At 37.0% G+C, this 20,524-nt stretch overlaps 1 protein-coding gene across 2 annotated transcripts in view; it reads left to right on the forward strand.

Annotated features, from left to right (window-relative positions):
- Window positions 1-1,232: 1,232 nt before the first annotated feature.
- NGR-A15 (neuropeptide receptor A15) overlaps window positions 1,233-20,524 on the forward strand; it is a 135,925-nt gene continuing 116,633 nt past the window's right edge. For both annotated transcript variants that reach the window (XM_038017903.2, NM_001134240.1), the window contains 1 exon segment: window positions 1,233-1,522. The gene's annotated coding sequence lies outside the window, so the exon portion shown is untranslated.

Consider the following 20,524-nt stretch of genomic DNA (forward strand, 5'->3'; position numbering starts at 1 on the left):
TCCAATCCATTCACGGTGCTTTTAGGCGAAGGGATCGACAAGTAAATTAACCCATAGACACAGCCCACTGAGTTTCTCCCCGAATCTTCGCAGTGGGTCGCGTTTCCGATCCGGTGGTAGATTCTGCGAAGCACTGTCCTTGCTAGGTCCAGTGTTAGCAGCACTCCGGCTTGAGCCACGTAAGCTCACCTACACTTCAAGGAGAAGCTAAAACAGCGTCTCAAGGCTATCGTTACAAGGGGTATTTTATTCTATTGCCAACACGAACATTAACAATAAGAGCTCCGCTAAGTCAACTTGAACTTGTTAATAATATGTAATTTTTCTTGTTGTACTTATCCTAATTAACAAATTCAACATTTTATACATAACTAAGCTTAATTATTCCTCTAGAGCAATAAGAATTACAGACCTTATTCAAAACGCGAAAACTCAACCCTACACAAGGTAATTGCAAACAACATAACAGAGCTGACTTTTGACCTTTGCAATTTAAAACTACAGTTTTAATTTTGTAAGTTTATATTTCAATTTCAATTTTTTACTTTTTAAATCTTATCTTCATTTTTAATACGCTTAAGCTTCGTATGTGTGTTGGTATGTAACGGAACATGATTTTGACCCCTTTAAAACGTCGGATTAATTCGAAATTGGTATCAATATTTATAAATATTTTATGACCAGATATGAGTAGAAGGGTTATTTTGATAATATCCTAAAAATCAACCCACTCCTTTTTTAACAATAAACTCATTTTTCTTACACTATTTTTCATTCAAATTTATTAAACTTTATTTAGTATTTTTCAATTGGATTTTCTATAAAAGCGTATTTTTTTTGTTTTTTTAAACTATTATTTATTTGTACTTCGCTCAACACTAGATCAAGAGTTCACCTACTCATCTATGACAATGAAAATATTAAGCGTGTCAGCTCCTACACGTAACTGAAGTTTAGTCTTTAAATACGAATGTCATTGAATATAATATAACACGCAAAAGAAGATAAATAAACACACATCTTATTTTCCTGAAAACATAATATACAAACTTTTATATGGATTTATTTAAATTGCGTCAACAAAATGTAATATACAAAAAACATATCCGACCTTTCAAGAACATGACTACAATTTTAAACAGAAGCTTCCGAACTTCAGCCCCTTGAAATACCCGGCTACGAATTTTGGCTCGTAGCGCTGTAGTCCGTAGTAGATACTCGTAGACCTTACTACAGTCGAACGTTGGAAACCGCGGGCGACGGCCGCCTGAGTGTTCCTATAACGAGCGAACAAGTTCCCGCGAACCAGAATCCGAGCGCTGGTTCTATTTTCAAATTTAAGTGGTCATTATACGAAGTGACATTGTGTTTTTTTTTTTTTTAATTGGAACCAGTACTTTCTTTTTTTGAAAATCTGTTTTTTTTTTTTTTTTTGTTGAACCTTTGAAAAATTTTGTAGGAATGTTTTCGTGAGTTTTTTTTTTGTGGTCTAAATTATTTTCGAGATCCTCATCGTAAGGCCGTAAGTCCAAATTTTTGGTTTTTATATGCAAATTTTCAGAATTATAAACAAATTCCTTGACCACATACACAATACAGTTTCGTATAATTATACTTACAAATGTACACGGATTTAGTATTAATATATAATTTTTTTTAACTATGATTTTCAGGCAAAGGGAAACCGAAAAATATATTCGAACGGTTTTGCAATTCGTGATTTTTCTATTCTTTTGTCACATGACTCGCGTTCTTGATGATCTGTCATCTCTTAATAAATGAAAACGCTGGAGCAGACGACAATAAATCATGTCGAATTCTGCGGTAATAGATTTATTACACAGAACGAATTTATTCATATTTTCCCGTTTGACATGAAAACTAGTAGTACTTTGACATTTGCATATGTATTTCGTCTTTTGTTATCGTTGTATACGATGTCATCTTTTGTTATTATAATTTGGAATTTATTTTCTACAAGATAAAAGTGGATTACTATGAACCAAATCTTAAATGGTTTTTTAATTTCTTTTTTTTTTAATGCCCTTGTAAGCAGACGAGTATACGGTGCACCTGATGGTGAGTGGTTACCGTCGCCCATGGACCTCAGCAATACCAAGGGCAGAGCCAAGCCGCTGCCTACCGGCTCATTCGGTTTCATTAATCATACTGGATTTGGCTCACAAAAAATATTACAAGAAGCTCCCGTGGCCCTTTGTCTTGACAGCTTTAACAGGGCTTTCCTATTCAATTACGTACTAAGCGCGTTTTTACGAACGACAAGAAGTCACTACTAAAATTTTAATCCCGTCATTACTGGCGGTAATATGTACTGTGGACCAACTTAAAGTTTTGGTGGTGACTTCTTATAGTTCGTAAAAACGCGCTTAGTACTTAATTGAATAGGAATCCCGTCATTACTGGTGGTAATATGTACTGTGGCCCAACACAAGCTCTACAATACAGCTTATTTAGACTGCTGTATAATCCTACGATCCTCTTTATACTGGGACAGCTGTTATATAACATTTTGGAGCTCGCATCTGAAGGTGCGGCATTTCCGTTGTTTTTTTTTATTGCTTGCCTAGGCGGGTGGTCGAGCTCACAGCCCACCTGGTGTTAAGTGGTTACTGGAGCCGATAGACATCCACAACGTAAATGCACCACCCACCTTGAGATATAAGTTCTAAAGTCTCAAGTATAGTTACAACGGCTGCCCCACCCTTCAGACCGAAACGCATTACTGCTTCACGGCAGAAATAAGCAGGGTGGTGGTACCCACCCGCGCGGACTCATAAGAGGTCCTACCACCAGTAAGTCCATTTTCCAAGTTTATGCTTCGATTTGGTCAAGTTCACTGCGACTAACGGTAGTTACAAGAAAACTTCCCCTAAAAACCTTAGTCCTAATAGTTAAGAACAATTAATATTCGGCTGCTCGTTTTGAAATACGTTAATTGCTCTTAATATACAAACCAACTAAACATATCTATATATTAATACGTGAAGCAAAAACTTTGTATCCCTTTTTACGAAAATTGCGCGGACGGAGCAGTATGAAATTTTCCACACTTATAGAGAATATAGAGAAGAAGTGCACAATGCTAATATTTTTGTTTAAATAATGCATAAAAGATACATTAAATCAATAAAGAAAACATTACACACACTACATACCATGTATTTGACGCACACACGCATGCATACTATTTATTGTCAAATTTTTGTTCTTGACGTATGTTGTCTAATTGAGAATAGATTAAATATTGTTTGTCTTTGTTAAGATTTTTTATAGTGTAGTCTTAGCGAAATTTGTGATTATAGAAGTATAAAATACAATCATAATAGTGTACAAACTTACAATTCCAATTGTTTATAGTCGAAATTTGACTACTGCGGGACCTCTAGTACATAGAAGAGAGGAATGAAAATTGTATGCAATAGATTAATAACGTGAAAGCTATCGGTTAGTACGTGCGAAAGGTAAAAAATATATTTGATAGCGATAGATAAACATACTCGAAATTGTCTGTTTTATTTATTGGGAGATACAACGTGGCTTTCACCAATATTGAGTAGAGGTATGGGTCGAATTTGCCGAGTTTTGTTTTCAACTGATAAAAATAACAATTTATCTTATATCAAATTATCTATATAAGAGATCTTCCACTAACTCAATTTAAAAGAAAATTATATTTATGGCTAATAGACAAGGCTTATTATAGTGTGCAAGAATTTTTAAATGATAAGTGTTGTACATAATAAAATATTAGAATAAGAAGTGATAGAATGTAAAAATAGATAGATTTAGTAAATTTTGTGTTATAATTAATATAAAAATAAATTAAATTTTCGCATGCCTAAACAGGCGAAATATATGAAGCTATGTCCTATATCTTGTAAACTATATTTCTGGCGAATAAAGATTTTCTTTCTTTCTTTCTTTCTTAAATTTTGGTTTACCTTTGGGAACCCTTTTAATAAATCGTTTATTTCTGTATGTATTCTGTATCGAAATTATAAATTTGAACATTATTACGATTCTACTGTCAAAGACTATTTATTATACTTCTATAATCACAAATTTCACCAAGGCACCATTACACTATAGACAAACAATATTAATCTATACTCAACTAGACCACAGACTAACAATAAACAAAACAATAAATGCGTGTGTGTGTAATGTTTTTTTAATGATTAAATGTATTTTTTATACATAATTAAAAAAAAAAATTGCATTCTGCACTCCTTCTCTATAAAAACTATAAGGGTGAGAAATTTGATACTCCTCCGTCCGCGCAATTTTCGTAAAAAGAGGTACAAAGTTTTTCTTCACGTATTAATCTATACATATGCATAGATATTTTACAGAAATTCCATTGTTGTTTTTTTTGCACTTTAATATTAGAGCAGATATCATAGACTGTTTTTCGAAACAAAATCGATCCAAATTCGACCTTCTCTGAACATCAAATATGGCAGTAGATGGAACGAAATGGTACGCGAGAAAATGATGCAGCGGAAGAATCACGACCCTCAATAATGAGGAAAATGACGCGAGGACTGGTGGAGGACGTCTTGTGAGTCCGTACGGATAGGCACCACCACCCTACCAATTTCTGCTGTAAAGCAGTAATGTGTTTCGGTTTGAAGGGTGGGGCAGCCGTTGTACTGTAAGACCTTAGAAATCATATCTCAAAGTAGGTGGCAGAATTTATGTTGTAGATGTCTATGGGCTCCGGTAACCCCTTAACACCAGGTGGGCGTGAGTTCGTTCACCCACCTAACCAATAAAAATAAAAAAAAGAATGTACCAATGTTATTATACGTGAGGACAAAAAGACAAGATTTTTCTACTACCACTCTAGTTGAAATTCGATCATAGAGTCAACACTAGTACATTTGATAGGGAAATAAAAATTAAAAAAGCTTTATATCAGATATCGCTAGATAAATATCACTCAATAACCTAGATATGCTCCCCACTGAAATTTATTTACTTATCGCGCACATACGCTGCTATTATGTCACTTAAACAATTTTTTTAACACTGAACTGAGTATGAGAAAATACACTTTTTAATAGTTACTAGTGAGACGATAGAGATATTTGCTTTTACTGATGAAGTTTGTAGTTCATATTATTTCTATAGCCTAGCAGAACTATATCAGAATTATATAATAAGATGTTGAATTTTCCAACGTTCCTCCTGAAAAGTTACATAATTTGCATAGGTGACGCTATTGCACCGTACGTGCGGTATATTATGGGCGAGATATGCAGCTTCTAGTACAAACAAGAGATAACTCTTTAAAAAAAAAAGTGCTTAGAACTAAACAAAACTTTCAGTTAACAGGTATCGCGAAAATGAACTAATCACACACGTTTTCGAGATATTCCCCCTTATCTAAATTAAATCAGAAGGTATTGAAAAATGCTGTGCATTTGTTTTTCCAAGCAATTCAGCTCTTTGTTCTGTTATTATGGTTTTTTTTACATTTGTAATTAGTAAGTCAGAACCAATAACTAGTATATATGTATAATGACCATTATTTTTTATTAACAAAACAGGATAAGGACAAAAAAAAACGTTCGACATTTGCACTATATAGTCGACTAGTCTACTCTATTGGTGAAACAGGTTTTCTTTTATGTTAAGGTTCGTCCATAATCAATGTACACATATGTACATTTTTTTCTAAGCGATTATTTGCGAACTTGATTATTATTATACATTTATACTATACTTTTACATTCAATAATTAAATTTGGGTATAAATTAAATTTCGTTGAAAAACAATAGAGATAAATAAAAAACAGGACATATTTTGTGCTTTAAAAAAAAAGGACAGTGTCTTAAAAAGCAGTACTGTCCAGCCAAAAAAAGTACAAATGGTCATCATACTAATATACCATAGATAGACAAATGATCTTTGGCCAACCAGGCATTATACAGTCATCAGAGTATATAGACAACACACTCCGAATACTATCGCCCATATTGAGATGCGGTTATAAATGACTTTGTGTGTGTTCAGCTTGTCCTCTGCGCAAATTTAAAACGACTGAAATGAGCACATCTTGACTGAGAGAAAGAAATATCACAAAATTCTTCTTGTATAATATTAGCTGGCCATTATTATATTGTAGAAGGATTATTAGAGTGGCGGTGACAATTGAGACACTACATCCACACGAAATAATATATTTTCTTTAATACACATTAGGACAGGTAGAATACGAATGAATACATTTTTTCCTACTTATGCTGATAGCCTTGAGAGGCTATTTCAGCATAACCTTAGCTAGTAGGTGAACTCACGGGGCTCAAACCTGACGACGTTGCTAACACGAACCCCAGCAAGAGCCGTGCTTCGCAGAATTTACCACCGAATCGACCCGGCGAGAAACTCAGTAGGCTGTGTCTGTGGGTTAATTTACTCGTCGAGCCCTTCGACGAGTACGATGACCGGTGCTTGAGGAACCTAAGAGCACCGTTAGTGAATCGGGAGAATCCGAAAGGACGTGTTTTGGGCGACGTCGACTGCTTTTCATTCTGTCCGCAGGATCGGGAATGTGAATAGAATATGCTTACCGCCGGTATTTATACAATCATCTTGAACTATTTTAATACAAACTTAACAGGTAATATTAAACATTGTTTATCTTAATTATTCTGTTGATTGTTTACATACAATTATCATTTAATAATATCGAATTATATAACATAAATAACAATAAAGGTTTATTGCGCCGAAAGCTGTCAAGCGGAAGGCGCCCATAAAATATTATAAGTAAGAAATGTGAACTATTTACTTGATTATAATATTACTGATTATATTATAAAACAATAATAAGTTCTATATATTATTGCCTAATCATTAGAATATACATGAACTAGTTCGTAAATAATGGCTCATTTTTGAGGCCGTCAGCACAAAAATGGCCTAAGCTTACCAAAGTTAGTATGAAGGCAATTAGGTTTGAATTTGCATGAATTTAAATTTGAGTAGACAAAAAAACAATACGCGCAAAAATAATGTTTACCAAACTATCTGTTATCTATGGGTGAAACTGTGGATAGGCCGGTTTTGCCAAATTTACTATATTTTATATAAATTCAATATACGTCATATATAAGCTTGAATATAAAAAATTGTTGGTTAGGCCACTTTTGCGCTGATGGCCTCATATAATGTGAGGCTGAAACGATAACAATATTCTGGCTGGGTGGTGCAGGTTTAGAATAGGTTTAACATTCATGTACTTCATTATTTTAATACGCATTTAAATACGTAAATCAGTCTCTGGATCTCATAGCGTTTTAAAAGAGCTTATTGGCTGAGTTTGAAATTACACATCACATTTACGGTTTACGGTAGGCAGCGGCGTGGCTCTGTCCCTGGCATTGCTGAAGTCCATGGGCGACGGTAACCATTCACCATCAGGTAGGCCGTCTACTAGGCAATACTGCCTACAAGGGCAATAAAAAAAAATTGCCCGACGTAGGAATCGAACCAACGGTCCACGCCCCGATAGTGACGGGCGCTAAACATGGAGTTAGTCCTACTGAGTTTCTCGCCGCATCTTCTCAGTGGGTCGCGTTTCCGATCCAGTGGTAGACTCTGCGAAGCACTGCTCTTACTAAGGTTTTTTTTTTTTTTTTTTTATTGCTTAGATGTGTGGACGAGCTCACAGCCCACCTGGTGTTAAGTGGTTACTGGAGCCCATAGACATCTACAACGTAAATGCGCCACACACCTTGAGATATAGTTCTAAGGTGTCAGTATAGTCACAACGGCTGCCCCACCCTTCAAACCGAAACGCATTACTGCTTCACGGCAGAAATAGGCGAGGCGGTGGTACCTACCCGTGCGGACTCACAAGAGGTCCTACCACCAGTAATTACGCAAATTATAATTTTGCGGGTTTGATTTTTATTGCACGATGTTATTCCTTCACCGTGGAAGTCAATCGTGAACATTTGCTAAGTACTTATTTCATTAGAAAAATTGGTACCCGCCAGCGGGATTCGAACACCGGTGCATCGCTAGCTACGAATGCACCGGACGTCTTATCCTTTAGGCCACGACGACTTCTACTTCTTAGTGCTAGCAACGTCGTCATATTTGAGCCCCGTGAGCTCACCTACTTGCTAGGGTACGCTGGCATGGCCCCTCAATTACCTTAGGTAGGGAACAAAAAACCGTCGTTAGGATAGTCAAATTTGTTATAAATTTTTAATTTTGTTAATGAAAAATGAATTTTTCATGTCAAATATCGTTACAATTAAATTAATTTTTTGTTTTTCCTTAAACAAGGAAAGAAAAGGAATAGCTTTGGCCGCTTCAACTTTTTCGTTTATTGCCATGAATAAATAATATTTCAGGATTGTTCTCACCTAACGAAAAATAAAAACACATTTTTATTTTTTATTTTTTTTTCTGCCTGTGATTGTGTTTATTTATAATGGATTTTAGAGCGTATTGTGAAGTATACATGAATAGGTACTTACATCCAAACTACGCATTGCAGTCTCAAAGCAGTTACTTGTTACAATCTGAATGGTGCCACAGACGATAATGTTAGCAACGATACAATTAAGCGATACTATTTACTGGTGGTAGGACCTCTTGTGAGTCGGCACGGGTGGGTACCACCACCGCGCCTATTTCTGCCGTGAAGCAGTAATGCGTTTCGGTTTGAAGGGTGGGGTAGCCGTTGTAACTATACTTGAGACCTTAGGACTTATATCTCAAGATGGGTGACGCATTTACGTTGTGGATGTCTATAGGCTCCAGTAACCACTTAACACCAGGTGGGCTGTGAGCTCGTCCACCCATATAAGCAATAAAAAAAAACAAAATTTACAGTAAAACAACCACGTTCGGAAATCAATGAAAAATTCTGCCTGTACTTTTAAGACAGCAGTTAAGTTTTGCGCTTCCTAGAAATCAGAAGAATCATGACTTTTTGTTTTTTTTGCAATTATCTCTCGGAACACAAGAAAATCTTCACTAAACAGCGCTGAGTCAGTATCCGCACAGACTCTCCGTAAACACTAAAAATAAACCCGAGTGATTGATTTAGTGAGAATCTGCCGGCTATTTCCTCAGTTGTATAAAAAACCATTTATAAACGCTATCACGATAATTAAGGAAATATGTTTATATGTACGTGGGAGACTTACAAGTATTCTATTTTTGTTTTATCTCTCAATTCTTTTTTGTTCTATTTCAAGAAATCTCTAGGGATACGGACATACAAATAAGTGAGCGAATTCACACGGCTAGTCTATTGTTAAGTATCTATGGGAATCCATAGACATGACGACAGTGAATACTAACTCTTCCTTTTTTTATTGTTTAGTTGGGTGGACGAGCTCACAGCCCACCTGGTGTTAAGTGGTTACTGGAGCCCATAGACATCTACAAAATAGGCGGGGTCGTGGTACCTACCCGTGCGGACACACAAGAGGTCCTACCACCAGTAATTACGCAAATTATAATTTTGCGGGTTCGATTTTTATTACTCGATATTATTACTTCACCGTTGAAGTCAATAGTGAACATTTGTAAGTACGTATTTTATTAGAAAAGTTGGTACCCGCCTGCGGGATTCGAACACCGTTGCATCGCTCGACACGAATGCACCGGACGTCTTATCCTTTAGGCCACGACGACTTCAAAAACTTTTACGGCTTACTATCGCGTTTTTTATTGTAATTATATTATTTCAGACTTTTCAAATAATTTACAATTTTCAGATATTGTATTGTGTTGTGTTGTGTTGTGTTGTATTGTATTATGTTGTGTTGTGTCGTTCGTTCGATGGTTATTATTCGATTACGCCTTCAACTTCATGTTTTAAGTTGGGTATTTATGAGCTCCAGTAACTATTTTGCTTCATGACAGCCGTGAAAGCTCCCATCTACAGCAGCAATCTTGAAAATAATTCATCAGTGCGGGAAAAGCTCGTTTTATATCAAACAAGAAATCGCGCGTTCAGATCCGAGTTCGAACACGCTTCGGCGTGGTTTTCGTTAAGAAACTTTATTGCTTTATCGGTTATCATCAAACTACAGACGTTTGTTACTAATATGAAACGCGTGAGGTAAATAAAATAATACGAGAACAAGAAGCTTTACTTTACACCAGGGAATCCGGCCAGATTCTACTGTGACTTACTCTTCTGAGTCGTATGCGCTCTTGGCAGAGTGGTCGTGGTCATCACTTCGGGTGGTGGTGCGCTTTTTGATAATTTTTTTATTGATTAGATAACCGTTTACAGATGCCTTTATTTATTCGATCCATCTAAACGGTGATCTGCCGCGCGATATTGTACCCTCTATCATGCCCTGCACCACAAGGCTCTCAACTGAGTCGTCATGCCGCCGCGACATATGCCCTTAGTCTAGATGTCTGAAAACCCATGAATCAGCTCGCTGAGTTTCTCGCCGGATCTTCTCAGCGGGTCGCGATTCCGATCCGGTAGTAGATTCATTCGCGAAGCAGCTGCTCTTGAGCTGTTAGGTCTCCTTCGGAGGCGCTCAGGCAGCTGTTAGCAAATCCCATCCCTTCTGGCTGAGCCTTTGCTCGCCCACCTGTCCTGTTGAAAATGGAAAGGCCTCCGGGCCACCAATAATCCTACAATCATAAATATATATATATATATATATGGTAGTGCATTGAAACGATTCGTGCGCCATTTAGCGTTGTAATTAGACTAGAGAAAGCTTCCTTGAGGTATCAACGTCGGTCTACCGAGAAATTTCACCCGCCCTGCAAAAGATCTGTCCCTTGTTGATTCCTCAAAACATTATAAATCGAATTCTAATGGGGGGTCAGTTGGACGTGTATGTTTTGTCCACAATAAAAAGTATATTATGTAATATATATGTATATGTAAAGAAAAACCTATATTATTTAAAACTCTTTAGTTTATATAAAGGAAATCTTCAGTGTCATTGAATGAAATCTGTCATGGAGTAAAAAAAATAGTCCAGTTTTATACAGTTTATTATATTGTTAAATTTTTAATATTAATTTTAAAAGAGAACTGGTGGTAGGACCTCTTGTGAGTCCGCGCAGGTAGGTACCACCACCCTGCCTATTTCTGCCGTGAAGCAGTAATGCGTTTCGGTTTGAAGGGTGGGGCAGCCGTTGTAACTAGGAGTGGGTGATATAAATCGTATATAGATTCAATATCTATATATCGCACCAATATCGTTGAATCCGATATCGCCCCGCACGAAATCTATATATCGATATCAGCCGATACACGATATTGCTCGATGTGATGCGCATCGCCATATCGTACCGATTCGTGAATCGAAATCTATATTGCGATATCAGCCGATACACGATATTGCTCGATGTGATGCGCATCGGCATATCGTACCGATTCGTGAATATCAGCGATATTCGTTTGGTTCGTATCGAATCGGCCAGAGTGAGTGAGCGCACGATAGGGATATCATGTGATGAATGAAACAGAAACAGGCATTATCCATACAATTGTACACCTTATATTTAAGTCCATATGTCTGTAGATTATTCTTAGCGTATCAGCAGGATACAATTAAGGAAAGAAGTTTCAACTTTCGACCCTAACTTGAATGTAGTATAGCCTATTTGCATCGTTGAATTTAATTTCACGCGCTTTGACCTTGAACTAGAATTTTTGGACAAGTGTTTATAAATACTTAAAAGTTTTTTGTGTTTGATTTTTAAAGTACACATTTTTCTATTTTTAGTTGAATCCAAATAATTGAGTTTATTTCTTGTGTTTGTATTAAACTTTTGAAATCTACACTCTTTTGGTATATTTTGTAATTTTAAATTAAGACACAAAATACTAAAAACTGAAAATAATGTAGCCAGTCCTAAGCCTGGTAAAAGCATGAAGGAAAGTTTTTTTGATATTTTTATTTTCATGTTCTTTTTATTACTTTAAGATCATATTATAAATTGATATCAGAAAACCAACCGTATAACGATGACTTAAATCTATATCTACTATGATATTATATCAGCGTATCGTTTCAAATCTCAAATATCATGAATCGAGAAAATCTACTAGCATCCATCAATTCAGAAAATATATAGATTCAATATCCGATATTGATCCTCGATATATAGATACGATTCGATACGCGGCAAAACCGATATTACCCACTCCTAGTTGTAACTATACTTGAGACCTTAGAACTTGTATCTCAGGGTGTGTGGCGCATTTACGTTGTAGATGTCTATGGGCTCCAGTAACCACTTAACACCAGGTGGGCTGTGAGCTCGTCCACCCATCCAAGCAATAAAAAAAAAAAAAAAGAATTTAAGGGCTTTAATTATTCTTATTATACATATAACTGAAAAGGCAATTAAGTTTTTTATTGTTTATTCATTCCGAAGTACTCAATATCATTATGTACACCTATATAATATAACATAACATTTAAAGGGGAATGCCCACTCTCCATAGTGTGCTAGGCCCAAGATGGACATCAAATATTACTATAAAAATGTACTGATTCAAATTCTTAAATGTATTGGATATCTAAAAAATATATTGTAATTGACGCCAATATTATAAAAAATATAATAAAAATAAAAACTCGTTTTGAGGTTAATTTTCTATATAAATAAGTGTCGGATTGTGAGATACTTCAAGAACTTTTCTTTTCTTTATGTTTAAGATGTTCCTAATGTATTTTTATCCAATAAGGTATAAATAACACACTTAATTCTTTAAATATCTATATTTTCTTCAACTTCACACACAATTAGTATCGTCTAAAAATAGCAAAGGAGAGCATATACACGGTTTTAAATCTCGGTCAGGGTAAAACCACAATTCACACAATGTTTTTTAGTCGTAGTATGAAACGTTATTGATAAAAGTAAAATAAATCGAAGAAAAATCAAAACACATCCATTTTGTACGCAAGCACAACACCACAAGCAGCAAGCGAAGTGTCAGTCAGTCAGATTAAATTCAGTGTTGTCAGTATAAAGAAAAATAATTACATGAAATTCATATATCGATAATTTTTTTAGATAACCGATAATTGATTTATATCTTAATCTTTTATTTACGAGTACACCTTATTTTTTATGTTTTTGTTTTAGTTGTACATATTTAAATAACAATACTAGTAAAGTTTTTTTTATTGCTTAGATGGGTGGACGAGCTCACAGCCACCCTGGTGTTGCTAAGTGGTACTCGAGCCCACATACATCTACAACGTAAATGCGCCACCCACCTTGAGATATAAGTTCTAAGGTCTCAAGTATAGTTACAAGTTAAAGTCCAATGGATATGTCTTCGATGTTATTTTATGTGCATAAAATCCATTAAAATCGATTGATTAATGATAATACTTAAAATGATTTATTTATATGTTTTATTTATATACTCAAAATATTTACTTCATACGTAAAAGGTTTTGAAGCTGGCAATATTTTTCCCGCAAAAATAAAAATCCTTGTTTTTTCAATAGTTACTTTTTTTAAACTACTTATTGTAAACTGTAGTGGCGCTTATTTGCAAGAAAGTAAATACATATTTATTTATGACAAAATTAATGCACTAAGTATTTTTTCTATAATCTATTGTCCGCTTTGGGCCTAAAATGGGCATTCCCCTTTGTATTTTAAATAACGTAAATTTTACTGGGAACAAGAATATATGTATCAGCGAAACTACCGAACATTTTATAAAAATGGTATACGAATTAATTGGAGTCCTCGACATAAGTAAGGCTCGGTATTTTTCTTTTACCAGACAAACAAAAACAAGACTGACTTCCGCGCTGTAGAAATAACACGGCGCTAAAAGTAAACCCACACAGGTATTTATTTTATAGGTTATTGCTTGCGGAAGGGCTTCTGCACAGCGATTCATTAAATTAGGTCGGTTTATTTTCTCATTCTGAAGCGAAGTGATAATTCAGTTGTCAGGTTATAACTGAAAGCTTCAATAGCTGGAAGTTTTTATTTTAAATTTATTCAAGTCCAAGACCTTAAGCTTTCTTTCATATTTTTCGATTTTCGTGAATAGTAGGCATAATTAAAACTAGTTTTAGGGTTTAAATCCCCCTATTTTCATTAAGCTACTTCCGACATTTCGGATACTTGACACTTTTTGGGGTGTTGGACGACTAAGGCGTTATTTGCCATAACATCTTATCTAAAAAGATGGTTGGCGCTTATATAACGCCTGGGATTCTCATGTCGCAAAAAGGAAAACCCAAGTCAAATAAACTGCTAGAGTTCGAAGGCATTATTAGTTCATTCTGTGTGAAATGAAACGTAAAATTCAAGAAGTATTTCTTAAACAAAAACGGGCGGTATTACAATTATATATTATAGCGACCCGCCCTCGCTTCGCTTCGGAAACATTAAAACACACATGAAACCAAAAATAAAAAATAAAAAAAATAATAAAAAAAGTAGCCTATGTTCATCAGGGACAATGTCGGCTTCTAATGGAAAAAGAATTTTTCAAATCGGTCCAGTAGTTTCGGAGCCTATTCGAAACAAACAAACAAACAAATCTTTCCTCTTTATAATATTAGTATAGATATATACAATATTCATATATTCACGAACAAAACCTTAGTCATCCGCGACCACGACAACTGTAAATCATTCGAAACTTTGGAATTAATTTAATGATAATAAAAAACACGAGATTAAGCCGTAAAAATAATTTTCATTACGACTACGCCATCTATAATAATAATAATAATTAAAGTTTATTTCACTTGTTACGTTAAGCTTGCGTAGTAACGTCGGTGATCGGCATCCGCCTTCAATAATCCTAGTCCTGTATGACTGGGACGCGGGTGATATTTGTACTATTTATCTGCTTATAATGAGGATCACGGTGATACTAAATCTATACTAATCTATATCTATACTAATATATAAATCTACAGTGGTTTTTGCGGATGTTCCGTTATAACTACTGAACCATACATCCGATTGACTTGAAACTTGGTATCCATGTAGAAAACACATGTACCTACTTAATGGATAGGCTAATATTTAAAATGAGTGTTGGACTCCCTAATAATAATGATAATAAATAATAATATTAATTTTAAATGCCCAACGAAGCAGGCGAGTACGGCTAGTCTTTAATAATTTTGCTCGTTTACTAGAGGAAAAAAATTTGGAGAAAATGGACTAAATGGATGCATATTATGTTCCAAAGCAGCAGTCTTTATTCAACTGTTTTTTTTAATTGCTTAGATGGGTGGACGAGCTCACGGCCCACCCAACTATTAAATTCTGGGTACCGTACTGCAAACATTGACTTTGCCGTTGATTCTAAATATTTTTTTATCTCTTTGTGGTTTGGAGGTGAACTCCTCTTTATATAACCGTAGTAGGAGCCATGACAATCTATTTTGCTTCATCGGAGAATCGACCATGCCTAAAAATGAAGTATTTAGTGGAAGGTCGATTTTCATAAGCAACAGTGGCCAGTTTTCAGGATTTTATGCTTACATAAACACGCAATAATAAAACAATATACAGTTCACGTACAACTTCCGTTCTGATTCAGAGGAAATCACCAAAATTCATTCTGCTTGTGCCGAAAATAGCGCCACACTGATTTTCCTAGCAGAACCTTATTGTCATATTTTCCGAATTCCTGTATTATTATTATTTTATTTTTATTGCCGATATGGGTGGACGAGCTCACAGCCCACCTGGTGTTAAGTGGTTACTTGAGCCCATAGACATCTACAACGTAAATGCGCCACACACCCTGAGATACAAGTTCCAAGGTCACAGTATAGTTACAACGGCTGCCCCACCCTTCAAACCGAAACGGATTACTGTTTTACGTCAGAAATAGGCAGGGTGGTGGTACTTACCCGTGCGGTCTCACAAGAGGTCCTACCACGAGTGAAAGAACACATAACAGTTATCAATACAAAGAAATTCCGAATTCCCTTTAGAATTGAATTTAGAAATACTCGTAAATATGTTGTTATGCTCTCAGAGCATTTTAAGAGTCAAAGAAAATTTTCCGCGAATAACCCATCATACAATATATCTAACACTCTTCGCACAGAATTGACGTACACGAAAGAAATAAAATGGTAAGTTCGTTTTTTGGCGTTCCTCAAACTGAGCGCAGCGTGAATGCTGACACCGACCTTGAGACATGAGGTTGCTGTTTCAACTGTACAACGGCTATTACCATTTCGGACCGGAAAGCATAACTCCATCGCAACAGAGATAGGCGGGTTGGCTGTACCTACCGGTGCCATTAACTCAGTGATGTTCTTTCTTAGTTTGCTTGGTTATATATTTAGCGTGTTCCGCTTCCCTATGTGAACAGGCAGCCCCAATATGTAAACCTTTGATAAGTCGATTAAAAAGTCGTCCAAATATTTTAACAAACAAGACAACTGACTTGAACAAAATAAAATAACAATATCATCAACGTAGTGAAAGTCAAAGACATATTTATGTATGACTAGCTGACCCGGCAGACTTCGTAGTGCCTCAACCGATAAATAAAAGACCGACGGGGGACACATTAAAGGAAAAACAAAAATTATTTAATTTCGAACATTTTACATACTTATTTACCTTTTAAATCTTTTCTGGACTTCCACAAATCATTTCAGACCAAAATTAGCCAAATCGGTCCAGCCGTTCTCGAGTTTTAGCGAGACTAAGGAACAGCAATTCATTTTTATATATATAGATAGATTAAGGAAAACTCAAAAACTGTTGGGAAGTTCTTGATAAAATTTAAATAGTATCACATGAGGAAGCACTAGCTTTCAAATAAAAAATGATATCAACAAAATTTGTTCACCCAGAAAAAACTTCTAAGGTAAACGCACACAAAAATACAGTCGAATTGAGTACCTCCTCATTTACTGAAGTTTGTTGAATAAGGACGATTCTTATACTTTGTGTTAAATTCGATTCTTTGACTGCCGTGTAGGTCACCGGTGTCCTGCGCGGCGCACTGAAGTAATTATGTCGATTTCTGTTACTAAGCGCCTGGATCGCCTAAATTTGCCTTTTATTTGTTAATGTATGTTTTAGTCTTTTAGGTCACTTATATTTTTTTTATATAGCTTAGATGGGTGGACGAGCTCACAGCCCACCTGGTGTTAAGTGGTTACTGGAGCCCATAGACATCCACAACGTAAATGCGCCACCCACCTGGAGATATAAGTTATAAGGTCTCACGTAGGTATAGTTACAACGGCTGCTCCACCCTTCAAACCGAAACGCGTTACTGCTTCACGGCAGAAATAGGCAGGGTGGTGGTACCTACCCGTGCGGACTCACAAGAGGTCCTACCACCAGTGAAAAGTGGTGGTGTTAAGTGGTTACTGGAGCCCATAGACATCTACAACGTAAATGCGCCACCCACCTTGAGATATGAGTTCTAAGGTCTGAGTCTCAACGGCTGCCCCACCCTTCAAACCGAAACGCATTACTACTTCACGGTAGAAATAAACATACTCTTTTGGAACTCTACAAACTTCCCCTTGGACCCCAACAATAGATAATAATTCCGTGATTTATCCGTTTGTTTACGTACTCCATAAATATTACAGTAACGACACCAAACGTAAATTAGGTCTAAACACATACACATACGTTCGCAATTAATCAAAGCGAAACTACTACAAGCTCGCTATGAATTCTTTTCGTGTTATAAATCAGACTGTTCGTTTGTCCGTTTGTATATATAATTTTATGGTTTCATAAACAATGGTATTTCACCTTTTTTTATTTGCATCCTTCGGTATGATTGACCGCATGCGTTATGCTCTGACCTCAAGACGAGCAATCGTGAAATTTCTACGATCAAAGGACAACATTATACATATAAGTTGGGCGCGATGAAGCAGCGCAGTGCAGAGGCAAACGGAAAATTGTTTATATTTCATAAGTTTCTTTGGAAATAACATGTTCTTATATGCTAACTAGCCGTACTCGCCATGTAAAATTAACATTATTATTTATTGTCATTATTATTAGGGAGTCCAACACTCATATAAATATTAGCCTATCCATTAAGTAGATGTATTTTCTACATGGATACCAAGTTTTAAGTCAATCGGATCCACAGTTCAGTAGTTATAACGGAACATCCGTAAAAACCACTGTAGATTTATATATTAGTATAGATAGAAGTATATCATGTCCCAGTAGCTAGATGCTCGGTGTATTCGTGTTGTGATGGAACTATGTACATTAGCTATAAATTGATAAAAAATAATTTTCATGCTATTGATGGTACTATGCAGTTTTGGAAGATACTAATGTGACGTAACAGGTGTTATTATTCCGCCTATGAGCAACTCTTACTTCTGCCGCAGCATTCATATGTGGCTTAGAAGATACAATAACTGCTCTCACAATTTTTGATTTCCAGATTGAAGCTACATGGCGATTTTCATACCTATAGACTCAATATCTAACGGACCCTGAACTAATCAATACTGCCAGGACTTACTTTATCATCAGAAAGCTTTTTTTTAAAGCTAATGTATTTCTATGCCATAGGAGTCGAAGAGTATTTCTCAAGGTAGGCTTCTTTTTTACTAGTGGCAGGACGTGTTGTGAGTCCGTACGGGTAGGTACCACCACCCTGCTTATTTCTGTCGTGAAGCAGTAATGCGTTTCGGTTTGAAGGGTGGGGCAGTCATTGTAACTATACTTGAGACCTTAGAACTTATATCTCAAGGTGGGTGGCGACATTTACGTTGTAGATGTCTACGGGCTCCGGTAACCACTGAGCACTGGGTGGTCTGTGAAGCTCGTCCGCCCATCTAAGCAATAAAATAAAAAAGCCTAAATCGACCCCCTAAAGCTACACACATGTACGGACTACAATATCGAATTGAGTGCGACGAAAATAAAATAATACAATACCGAGAAGTTCTATTATACCTAAATAGTCATTTCATTTTGCACTATTGCCTTTTCACACGGCTTCTTATTTAAGAAGGTATTGATCGAACAAAAGAGACGAAATACTTTATTTTGTTCTATTAAAAAAGGGTAATCAATATATTTTAAATTTTACATTTCTATGTCCTCAGTAGATATGCTCACTTCCCATTTCGTAGGCAGCGGCTTAGCTCTGCCCCTGGCATTGCTGACGTCCACGAACGACGGTAACCACTTACCATCCACGACCATCCGACATACCGACCGACCGCCGAGCATACGGCCTATACTCGTCGGACTTTTAGAGTAAACAAAAAAAAAAAACAAAAAAAACAATGCAGACGTATGTGTTTGAAATCTTAATGGATAATGGAAAACAGCTATCTAAAACTTCGAACTGAAACGCCGAACTGCCTCACGTCAGATTTAGGCATATTAGTGTCCTATTTTTTTAAATTAATATGTGAAGCAAAAACTTTGTACTCCTTTTTACGAAAATTGCGCGTACGGAGGAGCATTGAATTTTTCCACACTTATAGAGAATATAGAGAAGGAGTGCAGAATGTTATTTTTTTTTTTATTATGCATGTAAAATACATTAAATCTCACCTCATTCCGATAGAGGCACCCGTCACGTGCGGACGTGCTCATCGTCCACTCGATCGCCCGGTCTTTGTTCGCCCGGCTTTTGTTAGCCCGGCCATTGTTCGCGCGGCCTGTGTTCGTGATACATCTGCCGACCAAGTGTGTTTCCTGGAAACTTTTATTTGTTTTGTTTTAGTTATTTTTGTGTTCGTGGAACATTTGCCGACAAAGTGTTTTCCTGCAAGTATTTATTTGTTTTGTTTCTTTTTGTAATTTCTGTTTTGTTTTGCTTTTTCTTTGTCCTGTAGTAATCGCGCCGCATTGCCACCTGTGTTCAATAGAACCGCTCAGGTCCGAGAAGTTGGGGCCTCGCCGCAAGGCGAGTGTTTTCAAGACCCGGGGCCGCCCCACCTGGGTACTCAGCGATCATGGACGCTGTATTCGCGAAATTCCTCCGACTTCGCCACCCACAGCTCGCCTCAGAGTTTCTGGCATTCAAGGCCAATCACACTGCGAGCCCTCTCGAGGACTCCGCCGCGTTCGCTGCTCCTGCGTCGCCTGTACCTGCGTGTAGAGCTTCTGCATTGAGCACCGCAGCCTCTGTCGTGCCTGCCGCTCCCGTGTCGCCTATACTGGCGAGAAAAGCTGCTGCGTCGTCCGCCGTGACCATCGTTTCAGCTGAGCGATCATCCGCGGCCTCCGTCACGCCCTCTAAAACACCTACACTTGCTCGTAGGTCGCCTGCACCCGCCTCCTCGTGCTCCGACTCTGGCTCGGACATGGAGGTCGACCTCGCCCCCGCCTCATCGACGGATGGATTCACCCTGGTACAGAAGGGTAAGAAGCGTGCCGCGGAGTCTCGAGCTCCCGCGGCCGCTAAAATTAACAAAGCCGTGAACGCGTCGCGCCCCCGCCCTCAGACTCCCGTTGCGCCCCCAGCCCGTGCCACTCCGTCGCCGCGTCCGGTGGCACAAAATAAAACCCAGACCCCTCCCC

The sequence above is a fragment of the Bombyx mori genome, chromosome 3, assembly GCF_030269925.1.
Source record: "Bombyx mori chromosome 3, ASM3026992v2".
NCBI lineage: Eukaryota > Metazoa > Arthropoda > Insecta > Lepidoptera > Bombycidae > Bombyx > Bombyx mori.